The sequence below is a fragment of the Synchiropus splendidus genome, chromosome 14 (assembly GCF_027744825.2).
Source record: "Synchiropus splendidus isolate RoL2022-P1 chromosome 14, RoL_Sspl_1.0, whole genome shotgun sequence".
Lineage (NCBI taxonomy): Eukaryota > Metazoa > Chordata > Actinopteri > Syngnathiformes > Callionymidae > Synchiropus > Synchiropus splendidus.
The window spans coordinates 11965482-11981257 of record NC_071347.1 but is presented as its reverse complement, the minus strand read 5'-3'; the positions used below and the strand labels follow the sequence as shown (position 1 = coordinate 11981257).

The 15776-nt window shown below is 40.8% G+C and overlaps 1 protein-coding gene and 1 non-coding gene across 2 annotated transcripts in view; one reads left to right on the top strand and one right to left on the bottom strand.

The window, feature by feature from the left end:
- tmtc2b (transmembrane O-mannosyltransferase targeting cadherins 2b) overlaps nt 1–15776 on the bottom strand; it is a 93067-nt gene that overhangs the window by 36458 nt on the left and 40833 nt on the right. The gene's annotated exons all lie outside the window — the stretch shown is intronic.
- trnar-acg (transfer RNA arginine (anticodon ACG)) lies at nt 4682–4754 on the top strand. The gene has a single exon. It is a non-coding gene; the product is annotated as a tRNA-Arg (tRNA).

Here is a 15776-nt window from a genome sequence, read left to right as displayed (position 1 = left end):
CGTAAACAAGTTATTCAGCGCTCACTAGACCTTGAAGGCAAGAGAAATTGAGAATCTGGTTAAGTGGAAGTTAAATAATGTGTGTTAAAGTGAAGGGTGATGTTGCATTTCATTATTACTTCTCATTTTACTCTGAAATAGGGAGCTAAATCGCAGTGCTCTCCCCAGTGCTTAAGCAACTTTGGAGTCGCATTGTCAATACGTAGTGTAGTGTGACTTGCAGCACTACTGCACAAACACTGGAGGATGACTCCACCTTTTAAGGTAGACTGTCAAAAAGGTCCGTCATGGATGTGCAATATAATCTGCAGCTGTGCTATTCACGCCAACCTTTAAAAATATCAACAGTAGTAGCCACCCGTGGAGCATCAGATAGCAGGTTCCACTTTCAGGGCTGCTATGGTAAAAGCCTGTCAGATTTAAGACCAGGACTCCAGGACACCATTTCTAAACAAGTTAAAAAAACCCAGAAATCACATCTGAAGCCACTGCAGAGATTTTATGAGGTTAAACCTACTGACATATTAAATAGATGCAGTGCAGTGAGAAAAAAAGAGTAGAGCACCAAACTAACTTTTCTGTTAAAAACTGCATCCCACAAGGTCGAAGGATATCAGTTTTGATATTAACTTTTTATGTGTGCGGCTATCACTCTGAGAGTTTATGAGATTTTCCGCGACGTTCTCTTTGTCACTTTTTAACTCCTGAAACAAAGAGAATAGATTTTCTCTGTTCTGTGAGATGTTTGCCCACATTTGTGAAACATCCTTCAAAGCTAGTGCTCTCAAATGCAAACTCACAAACGACATTCAGCAACAGTGGAAAGCGTTTATGACTTACATCCATCCTTTTAGAATATTTTCAATATTTAGTGTTCATCTTTTTTTGGTCCCTGGTTAATAGCTTATAAATTCCTTATATTATACTCATGATATTGACTTTTTATTTTCATCAAATTGTAATTTGGTCCATTCATAGAAGATCTCCTGAGCACAGTTCCAAGCAAATATATTGTTTGCCCTTGACCGATATAGGTCAGGACAGTGGCAGATTTAAAGAAGCGGCAGTATGATAGTGATTGAGATGAAAGTGCTGGAAGGATATTGGCTTCAGTCAGGCTCATTCATTTTTTTTTTTTTTTTTTTTTGGACAGCTTGCTTCGAGGAGATAAGTAAACAGGAAATTAAAGTGAAAACACTGGAGGTAAGTCTTTTATAAAGCATCCACGTGTATGAAAATGATGCGCTTGCGGTGACTTAAATCCACATAAATAGACAAAAAAGGTCATCTCCGACAAAGTGGGAGGCCGTATACCAAGTCAGTTAATCAAACGATGCCGCACTACAACTATGTACCAAAATATATCAGTCGCTTGGCAACCAAAGGTCAGCCTCTCAGTCTACTTCACAGACTCTCATTTATTATAAGCAAGTGCCACAGGCTTGTTTACCCCAGACTTAACCGGGAACACAAAACTGCATCTTCTCAAGCGTATGTGAAAGTTAGTGCTAAGGTATGATTCATGTTAAATGATAGCACGGATTATTATTAAGTACATTTACGGAGGAGAGGAAACCGGAATGGGTGATGAAAACCAATGCAAGCAAGCAGTAAACATACTGACCCCACATATAAAGGACCCAGGTTCAAAACAAGACTTCAGCTGTGAATATATAGCATTTGAACTGTAAAGCACATTACGGCCCTCAGAAGTTGGCAGCTCTGGTCTCATATATGCTTTAAATCAGGCAAGATCCAAAAAAAATCCACATCCACAGTGGTTCAGAAAGTAAATGATTTAAGTTAAAACAGAAGAAGAAAAACAGTTTCGCAACTTTTAGAGTCTTAGCTTAGCGTAAACTTTAAGAGACTCTAAGGTGGCTGTGATGCCCGAGGCATGTACTTTGTAGAAGCCACCACCAGGAGCCTGAATGAGCATAGTTGACACCTCGGTCATCGCTTCAGGGAGATCCGACAGAGCTTTCTGACTCCAGCCACCCTGTTGGGCCGATGAGACAGGAATATTCAAGGCTGTTTGCGGGGGAGAAAAAAAAGTAAAAGCTAAAAAGGTATTTTACACTCATCAAGGACACCTTGAAGATTGTTGTGACAGAGTTTCGTGGCTCTCAAAAACAGAATGCGTTTCGCTTCTCCCATAATGAGAGAAATTTGGCACCCATGACAGATATGATTCTTCACAGACACAGATGAGGGATTCTAAATGTCTTCCTTGCTGTGAAGGACAAACTGAGTTGAGATTTCTACTTCAAATGCACTCTACAAATGCATGCTACAATGGACAACATCACCGATGTGCACTTCTGGATCACGTGTTTGCCACAAAATGAAACAAAGATTCAAGAAAAATAAAATGTGTTGGAATGTACCAGCACAGCATTCTCTGTGGTGTTTTGGAGGTGTTGGCGGTTTGAATGCAGAAGAATGTCGAGCAGTGTTGGAAGATTAACTCACCATGAACTCGGTTACACCTTCACTGGCCAGTCTTTTATGACAAGCCCTAAACGTCAAGCTAAAATATCTTCACTATAAAAACTGTTGAAATGTGAATGGCCAAATTCATTTTCATGTTTTAAATCTCTCTACACGGACCAGTCCTTTTGATAGTTTGCATGCATGCAGCATCAAATGACCCTGTAATGATGGGACCAAGTCCAAGGGACAGATGAATAACAAGATGCTCAGATTTGAGAAAAGGCACCACCAGTTTCTATGTTTGAAAACAGTAATGCAAGGATTAAAATGTATATAAATGCAGATCAGCGTTCTCTCTTGATACACTCCATTACAAGACTTGAGTAAACCAAATATTTGTTGCACAAATAAATCAACGTCAATGTAAAGTGCATTAAATCGCAGCCCAGACAGCCATTATTCTTGAAAAATAAATACAAGCTTAATTCGTTTTCCATTTGTCTTCTGAGGAATAAAATCAGACAGAATGGAAGTAACTCTAAACTCTATGAGAAGAGAAAGTGTCCAGATCTATAGCCGTCAAACAAGAAAGTACAGTACAACACTGCTGGAGTCCTGTTTTCAGTCACCCTGCTCTCGTGTTGAGATTGAGAAAAGAGAATCACGGTTTCATTTGGCATAGAATGGAAGCCTCCTGGATCAATAAAGTGAGAATTAAAGGAGAAAAATATAATGTATTAGTCTTGGAAAAAGAAACATTCTTTCGATCCAAAGCTGGCCGCAGAGCAACATGAATAATCTGTCACATCTAACAATTCAATAAGGCATTAAGCTTGCAGCAGCTAAAAGCTATGAGACAGGGGAAGACAGATGGTCACGTCTAAGCTATCTCCTCCTCTTCATGACTACTGAGATCAATGACCGGCTCACGGTCTTTCATCACCCTCCTGCTTTGCAATGATGGACTGGTAATTGAAGGGAGTACGAGTGTGGGGCAGCAATGAGAGCCTTCGACAGTAGCATGAATTCAAAACTAGGCTGGTCGCCCACGAAAAGAATTTCCAATATCCATCGTTTCATATTCCGTGAAGGTGCTTGAATAACTGCGACTTGTCTTGCAATGCAATGTGAGTGTTATCAGGAGACGCTCACCTCCGCGGAGACAACAAAAAAATCTTTAGGTGTGAAAACATGACTGTTCGCAGATGGGACAAGATAAGGGGTTAACAACGTGCTTGGGATTACGGCAGCTGGCTCGTAATTTGGAACTGATGCATGACAATAGTTCTCACGCACAGAATACACTGAAGGACATGTTTATTGCTAAAATAAATTTTCCCTGGGTTTTACATCCATACGCCAAGCCTGTGCAGCAGACAGATAACCCCTGATATACGGTGGAGAGAGAGCACGTAACGCTAATCCACAGTCATACGCCGATAAAGTTTGAACCTTCAGGACCTTCTACATATTTCTTTTGAACTTGGACAAAAAGAAATATATCACCTAAGCTGGATCTAAATCCTCCTTTTTCTTCTATTAAGTGTGCTGATGCTGTCCTCGGTTTTGGAAAGATAACCTTCGAAAGAGTGAACTGAAGCTCAATAACAGCTCAGCCACATGCAGCGAGAGGTCACGGAACCAGACCCGAGAGACGACCCGCAGCACACCACTTATGATTCAAGTGTTTAACCTACCTGAACCCAGCTGAAAAAAACTGTGAAACTGGCTGGAAGGAGGGAGAAAATCTGGTTGGGTCATTGAACGTCTGGACACGGACCAGCCAAGACAAGCAAGACAGCTAACGGTGAGGAGTGGAGGACTGTCAGAGCCTTCAATATTTCCATGGCTGATAATTCATGTGAAGTACTTCATTAGAACGAGCAAACATGGCCAATGTAGACCCTACAGGTGTCAGGTCAGGGATGTGTCTTGCATAAATCTAATGTTCAGGTCTGTGCGCAACCTTTTGTGTACCTTCACTATCGATATTCATATTCACAACAACACCCAGGGTTTTCTAATATCCATTCATTGTTACGGGGACTCCAAATATAAAGGCTTCACCGTTGGCCGCTCACTACCTCCATCAAGGAGGATATGTTTTCATAGGCGCTGGTTTGTCAGTCAGAGATCAAATATCTTAAATAGTTTTGGATATATTTTTCAAGTAAGTAAATAAAGGATTTTTTTTTTTTTACAAACACAAATCACTGAGAGTGTTATGATAGCAAACAGAGCCATCATTGGGCCAGTGGCGCAATGGATAACGCGTCTGACTACGGATCAGAAGATTCCAGGTTCGACTCCTGGCTGGCTCGAATTTTATTGGGAATAGTGAAAACCCATGTTTGACTGAAGAAGTCATTCATGAAGGATCACAATTGTAACCTCTGCCATGGAGTTATATTTTTGATGGCGTCAGGCTTTACTGTCTGTGACAGTCTGTTAAGTAAGTTAATAAGTTCTAGATGGATTTGAAAAAAAATCATCAGGAAATATGTGAAATGTTACGAAGAACAAATGATTCAATTTTGCAAGCATCATAATCATGACTTTCTTTTACAGATTCTTAACAATGGAAGATTGTGGTGGGGGTGGACTGTAACTGCTTGGCGGAGGTTTGCACTCTCTGACTGCTTTTCCAGTTTATTCATGAGACATCATCACAAAATTGTAGCTGTTAAGGCAGAATTAACCAAACAACTAAAGAGTTGCAGATATCAACTCTCCAATTTTTAACAACTGGTTTCCAGGTTTGAAAACAATGGACTGAAAATGCTTGAATTAACTCATAATGAACTAAGACAGTGTGTGCTTGGAAAGGAAACGTCCACATCTGTAGAGCTGCAGCAACACATTTGTCAGTGCCAAGATGTTTAGATGCAAACTGAACCAACTATAACGCTTGCGTAACATAAACTGCAATGTAAATGTGTATAAATAATCCAATAATATGTTTATGCTGTCTCTGTTTATTCAACTCTTCAGGACAGAATTAAACCACAATGAGAACTTAAATCACAGAAACTTTGTAGCATTGTGGAGGAAGATTCTTTCCACAGTGGGGTGCGTGTTTACGGCCGCTCCTGTGGTGCTTTGCTTCACTACTGTGATAATGATTCCAATATGTCATTGAAAAGCAATAGCATTTGGTGGTTGGCCAGAGACCATTTAGTTCACACGGCAAAATGAATGTTTAACGGTGGAAAATGCAACTTTGCAGCACACTGACAAAGAACGATTAGCTGTGCAAGAGACTGCGAGCAAAGGGAAAACAGCAGACTGCATTAACTTAAACACACTTTGTGATTTATCATATATAAAACACTTGTGAATGTGTTGTTGGGGGAAAGTCGTGTTTCACGCTTTGTTTTGATTGGTCGTTGTTTTAAGACTACAATTTTATGTACTGTATATGTGAGTGACGAAAAGCAGCCGCAGAGAATTGCTTTGATTTGATAAAGCAGAAGAAGATTTAGGGTCCCATTAGCTTGTTTGGTGTTGTGCCACGATTGTGGGTGGTATGGCAAATGTGTCTAATGCAGGAAACATAACCATGTCAGTATCAGGTACAGCATGGAAAGTGGCTTTTTTCACTTTGAGAGAAAAAAAACCCCATAGAAATCATGAGCCATTTCCACCCTTTTAATTTCAAACATATTCTAAACATTTCAACTTCCTTTGGCAACTAAAACTAAAGGGGTGTGAGGAAGACTTGCACATGAACATGGCACCGTTTTCAACAATAAGTCACTGACTAACTGGCTGACCAGACTCTCTGTCTATAGTTTCTGTCATCACATTTCTGTCAATTTAAATGACCTCAACTCCCTAGTTCTGTGTTGAATCTGTCCTGCTAAGTCATTTCATGCTGCTCATAAAGTAATTCTAAGACAAAAACTAGAAGATTATTGATGTCAAATTGTAGCGCATCAGCTTCATACAAATTCTTTATTAGAGCTGCAGCCATCATTATCAATAACTATTGAGCTAATATGCGTGTGTTTCAGGCTTATGCTGTTAATACTAGGAATGTAAAAACACTGGTATAGGTCCAATACCGAGCTTGAATACTCATCCTTGTAGTCATAAAAAGGCCACCAATACCACTTTATGGCAGCATGCATTTTTTGAATGGCACTTTATGACAATTTTATTAAATTGGTGTTTGTACTGTAGTGAAACTCGTGACTCTCACCCATGTACAAGAAAACCATATTGTTTTTCAAAATATCAGACAATATAAATGGAAAAATAAAGTAAAAGTACTCTGTACTGTTATTACTTCTGTTACTGGTGTATCTCTAACTAAAACCAGCAGATAAAATTGTGTTTGTGTCATCAAAGTTAACTTTAAGGTAGGAATTTAAGGTAGAAACACCAAATTACGTCCAACAGAGCATGTAGATGGGTTTAAAAACAAAAGCAATGACGGCTGTTTGCCTTCATTCCCCAGGCGTGTCTGTCCGATACAGTGCTGTAACCTATGTTTTCATAGAAAGTTGCACAAGCACCTCCTCGGAGTCTTTTCCTGGCGGTGTGTCCCTTGGCCGCCTGATGACTTAATCATTTGCTACGCTTGTAATGGTTGGATTTGTCTGTCTGGAAGCCTTTGCAGAGATGACAATTCAGCTTGAAAATGCGCTGGCCCCTTGGATGGAGCACGAACGCAGGGGATTCCAGCAGGCCTCATTCCAACATAGGTAATAGATGGGAAGGCTCTGCCACTTGCATGGTTTGTGATTGTTACAGGACGAGATCTGAAACAGCGCTGGGGAAGCAATTTAGCTGTTGAGCTCCGGTCCTCCTTGCAATGTTTTACAAGTGGAATTTCAAACAGCCTTTGATTTATTTCCTTTGCTAAGAAATGGTGCACTTTGTGAACCCGAGATTAAAGGTGAATTGAACTGCATGCTCGCATACCAAGTACACAAAGCACAAAACGGAAAACAAGTCTGAAAATCTGGGTGGGAGTTGTACCTGTGAGTGACATGCACTGCTCTCTAGACCCGCTGGAGTGTGGATAGAAACTGAGGCTTCAGGTAGTGCAGAAGCCTTTGTTCTCTTACACAAGACATCCTGACATCATGATGTCGTCATGCATCCTATGTCAGAAATTTGAGCACAATGTACTGCATGGATTTGTGGCGACTGGACTGAAACAAGGTTGCATTTTTCTACTGTATCTAATACATAATGATCAAAATCACAATAGAATATACAGTATTCTGCATGGAATTCAAGAATGACCTCATAATCATTCATCACTTCGAAGCAGTCTTCTTGTTTTCTAATAATAATTATTATACTTTATTTTGTCTCTAGACATCACTTTCCATTGGCAGGTTGCATTGACATTACACTCATATGACTTCATGCACTACAGTGAGATTGAAAAGGAGCAGACTGAAGAACAGTTCGCATACTCTCTGCCCCTTTTTACAGACAGAATATCCATCCTTTATTGTTTTGCTATTTGTGACTTCCATCATTCCAAAGCCCTGTAGTAAATGTCTTATTAGAAAGAGTGTGTGGGAGTGTGTACCAGTGCTTACTAAGAATTCCTGAATGTGATTCACATAAAGTCTCATGTGGTGACAAGTTCTGTCTTTATTTCAATGGCTTCTGTAGCAGTAGCAGTATGGCGACTAGTGGATGGTTGTTTCTTAACTCAGTCGTTGCCATGAGCACCTTGAATGCAGTTGATCTGAGAAATTTGCTGACTGCACAACACACTCCTCTTCGTCTCCCACTTTGTCTTCCATTACGTTTTCGACAAAGAGCCTGATGCTATCATTTTCCATTTTTTCTGGCACCGAGCACATCATTATGCTTCTCGCGCTTTCTTCCAATCTCAGGATTTCCGCCACAAATAAACAAGTGTGGCACACTGCCACGGCTTAAATGTCAGCTGTCATGCTTTCAGAAAAATGATCTCTTTTTAAAGATGAAATACCATGTGATCAAACACATTTAAACACATAACACCCCACCACAGTTTCAAAAAATCCCACTGGAAACCCTGAATCTCAAGAATCTCTCCGACAGCGGCTATGTGCTGTTACAGCAAACTGTTTTCACTCGCCATTTTATTTGCTACAGCCATAAAAAAGGTCCATGAATAGCTGGTGTGGTCAGCAACAAAGGCCAAAACTATAATTCATCTGTGTTAAAGGTCTAAACAAAAGCTTATGAGATCTTTGATTGAAAAAAAAACATCAATTCTTGTTAGAATCCAGAAGACAGAGGGCCAGAAAAAAAGAGTAGTTGTAAAATATGGGATAAATTCACTGCTCTCAGTAAGCTATGATCTGTGGGATTTGTTCAGTCACAATGGTGTGATTCCTAAAAGCCAGGAGAAGCTGATCAAGAAAACACCACAGTACATGGGACTAAATTTAACTTTCAAGAGAGAATTCCACTTTACCAGGGGTTGTTGCCTGTGTTGATTTGCCAGAAGTGGGTCGCTAAAACTATGTAAATTGCTTTGAGTTGGCAATTTCAAGTCCGAGTATGGTTCAAATATGCACTTTACCTTCATACTGTAACACCATTTATTTCACTATGGGAGCATACTGATATCCCAGCACACTCCAGGCAATTAAAAAAATGCTGTTCAGACAACTAAAAAGGTAAAGGTAACACAGGTGGCATTGAACTAGCTGACAATGCTGATAGGCAGATACAAAACTTTAGGCTTTGACCCATGATCATGATTCGGGGCTCACACACACATAGCAATCTAAAGCACAGCCCTGTTGCGTAAATCTTTTATAATGATGTCAAAACTTAAAACCAGACCAACTGAGCCTCAGACTCAGCCGTTCTGTGCATCAAACATAGTTGAATCTTACACAGCCGACCGTTGCTCATTAGCTCTGTGGCGAATGTGAGAATTACGTTTATATACACTCACTCATTCTTGTAACACAAAGAAGACAGACGATCCCCTGTGAATATTTTGTTTTATTCTGAATAAGTTTACTAAAATCCAGAAACTAGCCAAAGCTTTCTATCATTTCTAGAGTTGTTGATGGCGTCGAACCATCACGTCGACAAGGCATGACGCCGACGCCTTTTTCACAGCTTGGCACAAGCTGCAGTTAGAGAAGTGGCACATTTTGAGCAATTAAATCCAAACATAAAAAAAACTATACTTGACATATAGTTTGTTCTTTGCTGACAAATTGTTTAGGAGACTCTATTATCAAGATAGTCATCAGTCGCAGCCCTAGTCTCCTTGCCAACTTGCACAGTGTTGACAGTAGAACCAGAATCCCCCCGTCACAGAGGTGTCATTACTCAATCTATCAACTGAATTTGTAGCTGTCTATACAAGTAATATCCAACTTACGACCAGGATAGGTTGCGACCAACCGGTCTAAGTCGCACTGGACGTAAGTTGAATGCCATTCAAAACAGCAGACGCGAGGGTTATAGGTGCTACTGTAGTGGTGGATCTCTGTGTGAGAGTGAGATGCTGGATACTGTGCTGCTGTAACTGTCGTAAGTGATGCCGGGCTGCTACGTGCTGTGGTGCCAGACGTTGAATAAAAAACAAATAAATAAGCATCTGCTCCCCGTGGTCATAAATACAAGTGGACATAAGTCGAGCAGGTTGTAAGTCGGATGTCACTTGTATACGGAATTGATCTTCAAGTAATAATGTCAGTGAAACATTTAGATTTTCCAGTGTTAATCAAAGCAAACTTGTCCAGCCTTGCTCTCCGGAAGAGGCCTAGTATATCACAATGCAGGAGGCAGGTGTTTGAGGTCAGAGGTCATGGACTCAGCCCACCAGGGCCACATCTATCACACAGTGACAGAAGTCATTAGAGCAGAGAGGAGCATCTGTGGAGCCTGGGGTGAGAGTGAACGTGCTGGCTTCTGCTTTCATCTCCTTCAAACATACACAGAGCGTTGTGTTGAGACTGCTTCAAAACAAGGACTGGATGCAAACCTCAGCTCTGTCATAGCTCCGAAGAAGCTCCCCTGATTTAAGAGCCCTTTCCTGTCCCCCGGCCTTCAGGTCTGCTGCAGTCGGCTTCACCGCAGTTATAAACTTGTTGTCCAGCTTGACACTGCTGGACACTTAACACAAAAACACACACGCAGTGACCTTGAGCTAAGTGTGAACATAAAGCAGAAGGTGAGAAAAGATGAAGAGAGTCAGCTTGACATTTATCATGGGCCAGCTGGGTCTTGGCCCAGATTTGAAAATGTTTTTTCCAGAGACTGAATATCAGGTTCTTCTGGAACAGAAAGGAATATCCATTTACTGACGGATGTCCAGAATTACATCATCTTGTCGCCATGCATGACATCACACATAATAACTATCCAGATAACACTTCATACTTGGGCTCACGTTTCTCTGTTTTGTCCTATGGAGGCTCTTATCGTGTTCCAAGACAGGAACCACTGCCCTGGGGCTACTTTCACTTATACGTTACTCCAGTTATCTCAGCACAGAGAAAAGAGTTCAGGAACACCTTCTCTTTTGGAAACCTGAGGACCATTATACTGTACCTGAACTTTCTTCTGAGGGGATGCTATTCAGTGACTAAACATGCGTGCAGAAGATCAGGAATAAAGGGAACAAAGAGAGTGTTGAGCAGAAACAGTGGGGAGAAATAATTTGGTGGTTCCTTCAAAAGCTGCTTTCTAGTATTGATGTCTGCAGTGTTATTGATTTGCTCAGTTGAGCCGCTGACCTGGACACAGCTGGAGCAGAGAAGGCTTTTCTTAAAACATCAGCTGCACAGTGGTGCGAGACACGTAATCTGCAACTATCATGTTTCAGTGTTTACTATATATATAGATATAAACACTATAGGTTTTCAACAATAAGAGGTCGAAGTAAACTGCAAATGTGTTGTAGTCCAAATCTTTTTCACTCTTCATTCCACACTGGAAGTCTAGCTTGAGGCAACTTTGTGGACCTTAATGCTTTCAGTATATATTGTTTGGCTAGTATGAGGTTTCTCCAGACACTCCAGTTTCCTCCCACAGACCAAAAACTAGAGCAGTTAACTGATGAATCTTAACTGTGTGTCTGTATTTTCATAAGATGCAGGGATGGGTACAAAATCCGTACACAAGTACAGGACTACGTTTCTGTACTTAGTAAAGGGTAATGGTGTAGTTTGCTGCAGCATGTTGTTTAGGTCCCATTCAGCAGCACCAGAGATGAAACTTGAAACGTGGTGATGAAAGTGAGGCGCCGTCATCTTCATCGACACCAGGTTAATAAACCTAGTTTAAGGTTCAACTTCCATTTGTTATCATTATCAGCTTGGTTCTTTGTACTTGAGTGACGTTCATGAACAAGCCTTTTTTTTTTCAACACTATTTTCAAATCGCTATGATGCGTGAGAGTTGCAGCAGTGACTCCTTTTACAGAAGCCACAGAGGCTTTTCTCGTCAGCAGGAAGACGGGTGACAAAGAGCTGTGAGTGCATTTGTGGTTAAAGAAATGTTGCATGTCACAGCAGTGGAATCCCAGGCTGGGTTTAAGCTTGGGGACGTGGGGGTTTTGGACAGGGTTATTTGTGATAATTTAAAATGACCAACATTTTATCATTAAAGAAAATGTTTTAGCACTTACAGTAATACCAAGTACCGGGTATCTGTACTGTACTACTTGAAAGGCTAAAGCTACCCATCTCTACTCAAGGTGACCAAGGAAATGTCCTCTGTGCATCACAGGAGAAATACAGACCAACATGAAGTCCCACTCTCACTCACAGGCTTAAACTAAAAACTTCCATCTGTAATTCTTTACAAGAGAATCGTGATCGAACAAAGGCTAAGGAAGCATGCCATGCCAGTGTCGAACAAAATCTACCAAAGATGGCTTCAGAATGCGAACTTACTATGGAAGAAACAAACAATGAAGCTAAATTAAGAGACTTCATTCACTATGTCTTTAAGAAAATTGGCCCCTTCCCTTGTAACCAGCAAGAAATGGTCTCGTTAAAAGTAACATTTTCCACATAAATGACGGTTTCACCACGTACACTCACAAACTCTCTTGCCAACGGTGTTGAAACTGTGGGTGTAGCCTTATGCATCAGCCATAAAAAATGTTGATTATTACCACTGTAAAAGGTCAGCCTGAGTAAACAATTTAATGACACTTCTTCGTTCTCCAGGAAGTGTCTAATCCCTTTCAACCCAAACTACACTGGCAGCACATGTCAACTGCCGTAAATTCAAAACCTCAGCGGGTTGTCTTGGTTGGAATGAGATTATAGGTCCAAGGTTAAATTGAGACTTTTGTTAAGCTTAGTATAAAAGAATAGAAGCATTGAAAATCTATATGTAAAAGCTTTTCTCTCTGTCGCGTTCCAACGTGCAAAGTGGACCTGCACAGTCGCTGGGTAATGTTGGCGCTATTTAATAGTCACATGAGTGATTGTGGAATTAAATTCTGGGCAAATCCCCTCAAGATTATGCGCAGTCAAGGGACAATTATGTTTATTGAATTGCTACATGTTCGATGTACAGTAAATCCACACAAACACACAAAAGCTTGACAGGACACCAGTGAGACACACACAAACAGCTGAGCTTTATCCAAAAACTCACTGTACTCCTGCTTGAATTAAATGCACATGATGCTTCTCCACCTCGTGTCTTTTGTTCACCGGCGCGGGAGTAATTAGTAAGTGAGGAATTTAAGTTAATTGCAATCATTACACACCACTATGAGGATGAATTATTCATGTCGAAGAAGGAGTCTGACAGTTTGAAAATAAAGCAGTGCATATTTTTAACCCCATGTTAGGATACTAAAAGTTTTCAGTCAGAATTCTGAATAAAATAATGCCACTGAAATCAACCAGTGTGTGTTGCTGTTGCGATGCAGGCACAGAAAATTGGAAAGACTGCAGAATTAATGAGCTAGAAATGCACTCAGAGGGCACTTGCCCTTGGCCAGTCATTTCACATGACAGCAAAAATGCAGCCTATTACCAAAACGACACAACAACTTCCATGACTAAATACTCACTCAGCAGCAAGGAAGTGTCTCGGCAGGGAATCAAACTCACCTCGCAGGTGAAAACATAGTCACAACAAGGCAATATTCCCAAGTTTTCTGAAGTATCGTATCTTATCTAGGACCCTTTAACTATAGTCAGTGAAGTATTTGATTTAGTCACAGTTACATTAAAGTTATTTTAGTGCTTTGGTTGGATGCTGTGTTTTTAGTATATGTCTGAAGAGTCATCGGTTGATAAGACTAAGACATGCACAAGCCATTACACAATGTGCCATGGGATACTCCACTAGGGAGTTTAGTACTGAAAGCTTGCCAGGGTTTCCACCAGGATTGTTTTGAGAATTAAACAAGAAAGAAGGCTGACATTGAATTTATGACTAGTCAACCATTTGTTTCCTTGTTTTGTTGGAGCTTCACTCTAGGATGAAGGCACACAGCTGGAACTGATCTTCAGATCATCAGTCCTCACCTTCTTAAGCACCTTGGTTCCAGCAATGTGTGCCAAATCGAATCAACTTGTATCTAGGTAAACAGCTTCCGCGTATCCTTCGCCTCGTTCGCTCGCTCTTGGTGTTTTCTGATCTCTTGGTTTTTCCCTGGTGCCTGAGTCAGTTGTTACGGTTTCTTTGTTTGCTTCTGATCTCTGTGTGTTTCCTGCTTTTAGTTTAGTTCCCTCATGTGCTTGTTTTGGACGATCGCCTTTGCGATTTTATTTTATTCCTGAACATCGTGTCTTGTATTTTTCAGGTTCCTCGCTCGTGATCTCTCGGTTCGGTGACGCATTTGGTTGGACTTATTTTCGTTCGTGTACGTCTCCCGGTACGGTGACGCCTTCAGTTTCCTCTTTCTTTTGTTCTCCCGGTTCGTTGACACTTTCTGTTTGCATTCTTCGATCTTTTGTTTACATTATTGTGAACTCTTTGTTAAAATTAAATATCATTATTTGCTACTCTGATCGCTTGGGGAGTCTCATTCATTAAGGCATTTGCATCTCGCTCCGCGAGTCATAACAATTTAGCTATCATGATGTTTCTTGTGGGACTTTTCAAAAAACATGCTGGAAACCACCATGATGCGTTCACTTAAAGAAGGCAACAAAGTATTGATTTCACACCATCTTCTCATAGTTACTCTAGGCACTAGGAATTATACTATTCAAAATCATCTTTGAATATAAGCCATACAGACGCTCCCACTCTTGTCTCTTATTTGTATGCGAAGAGCATGTGGTTAAAGAGTCAAGGAAAGACAGTTATGAGCGTGAGCCAAGGTGGAATTACAGCGAAGCTCCCAGACACCGAGCCCACAACCTTCAAACCACACACAGAAGCCATAATGGCACAATGGAAGATTTGTAGCGGATATAAAAGTCTCAAGTAATTCGTCGCGAGCCACAATCAGATAAGCAGGGCCCTTTTATATCACCAAACACTAAATGTCAAATAGCTGCAGCTGACTGAAAGGAGGAGGCCTTTGTGGGTCTGTCAGGCCTGAAACCAGTGTCATGTTAAATATCACAGATTTGACACCTTCACTTTAATCTCATTTCATTCGGTTCACCTCTTTTCCACCTCTTCTTTTACTTCTTTTTTTTTTAAATTTGCATTTGATAGACTGGTGGTTCAGCTCAAGAACTTCAGCCTCAGTGGTGGCAGGACTTTTTTTTCTGACAAGCCTAATGATGGAAAAAGACAAACAGGTTCTCAGGTGGCCCAAAGCCAGTCGGCCACTTTAGCACCATACAACTGTGATGGTGTGTGTGGAAGAGCGGTTTAGCTCCGTCCCGATGTGTCTACACATATTTATTCAGTTTCATGTTTATGAATCATCACTTTTTTTCCTCCCGAACAGTACAACCATGATTTTTTTTTTTTTTTGGAGTTTAGACCACACTCATCCTTTTAATGCCAAATCCAAGGAATTCCGTGCGTTTGTGTTCAGGGACTCATCATTATCGGATAGAGGATGACAAATGCCTGCTACTAATATGATATTCATGTGGCCTACCACAAACAACAGAAATGTATTCTCAAAGAGCCACTGCAAACAAATGGAGCAAAAATCATTACCGACATCAGACAACCATGAACAGCACCACCATCTTTTCCTGAAACAATTGGCTCAGCAGAGACAGTGGATTTTCAATCATGAAGTTGAAAAACTGTCAACTATGAGGAATCATCTCCTGAGGGTTCCTTGCCCCTGTTTCCACTCCGGTCAAGTCGATCCGGACGATCTATTAAAGGTCTTCCCGTCTGTGACAAAGCATGAGCAATACTTCAGCAAGCAGCAACACTGAGACAAGGCAAAAGTCACAGAGACACTGAGGGGAAAT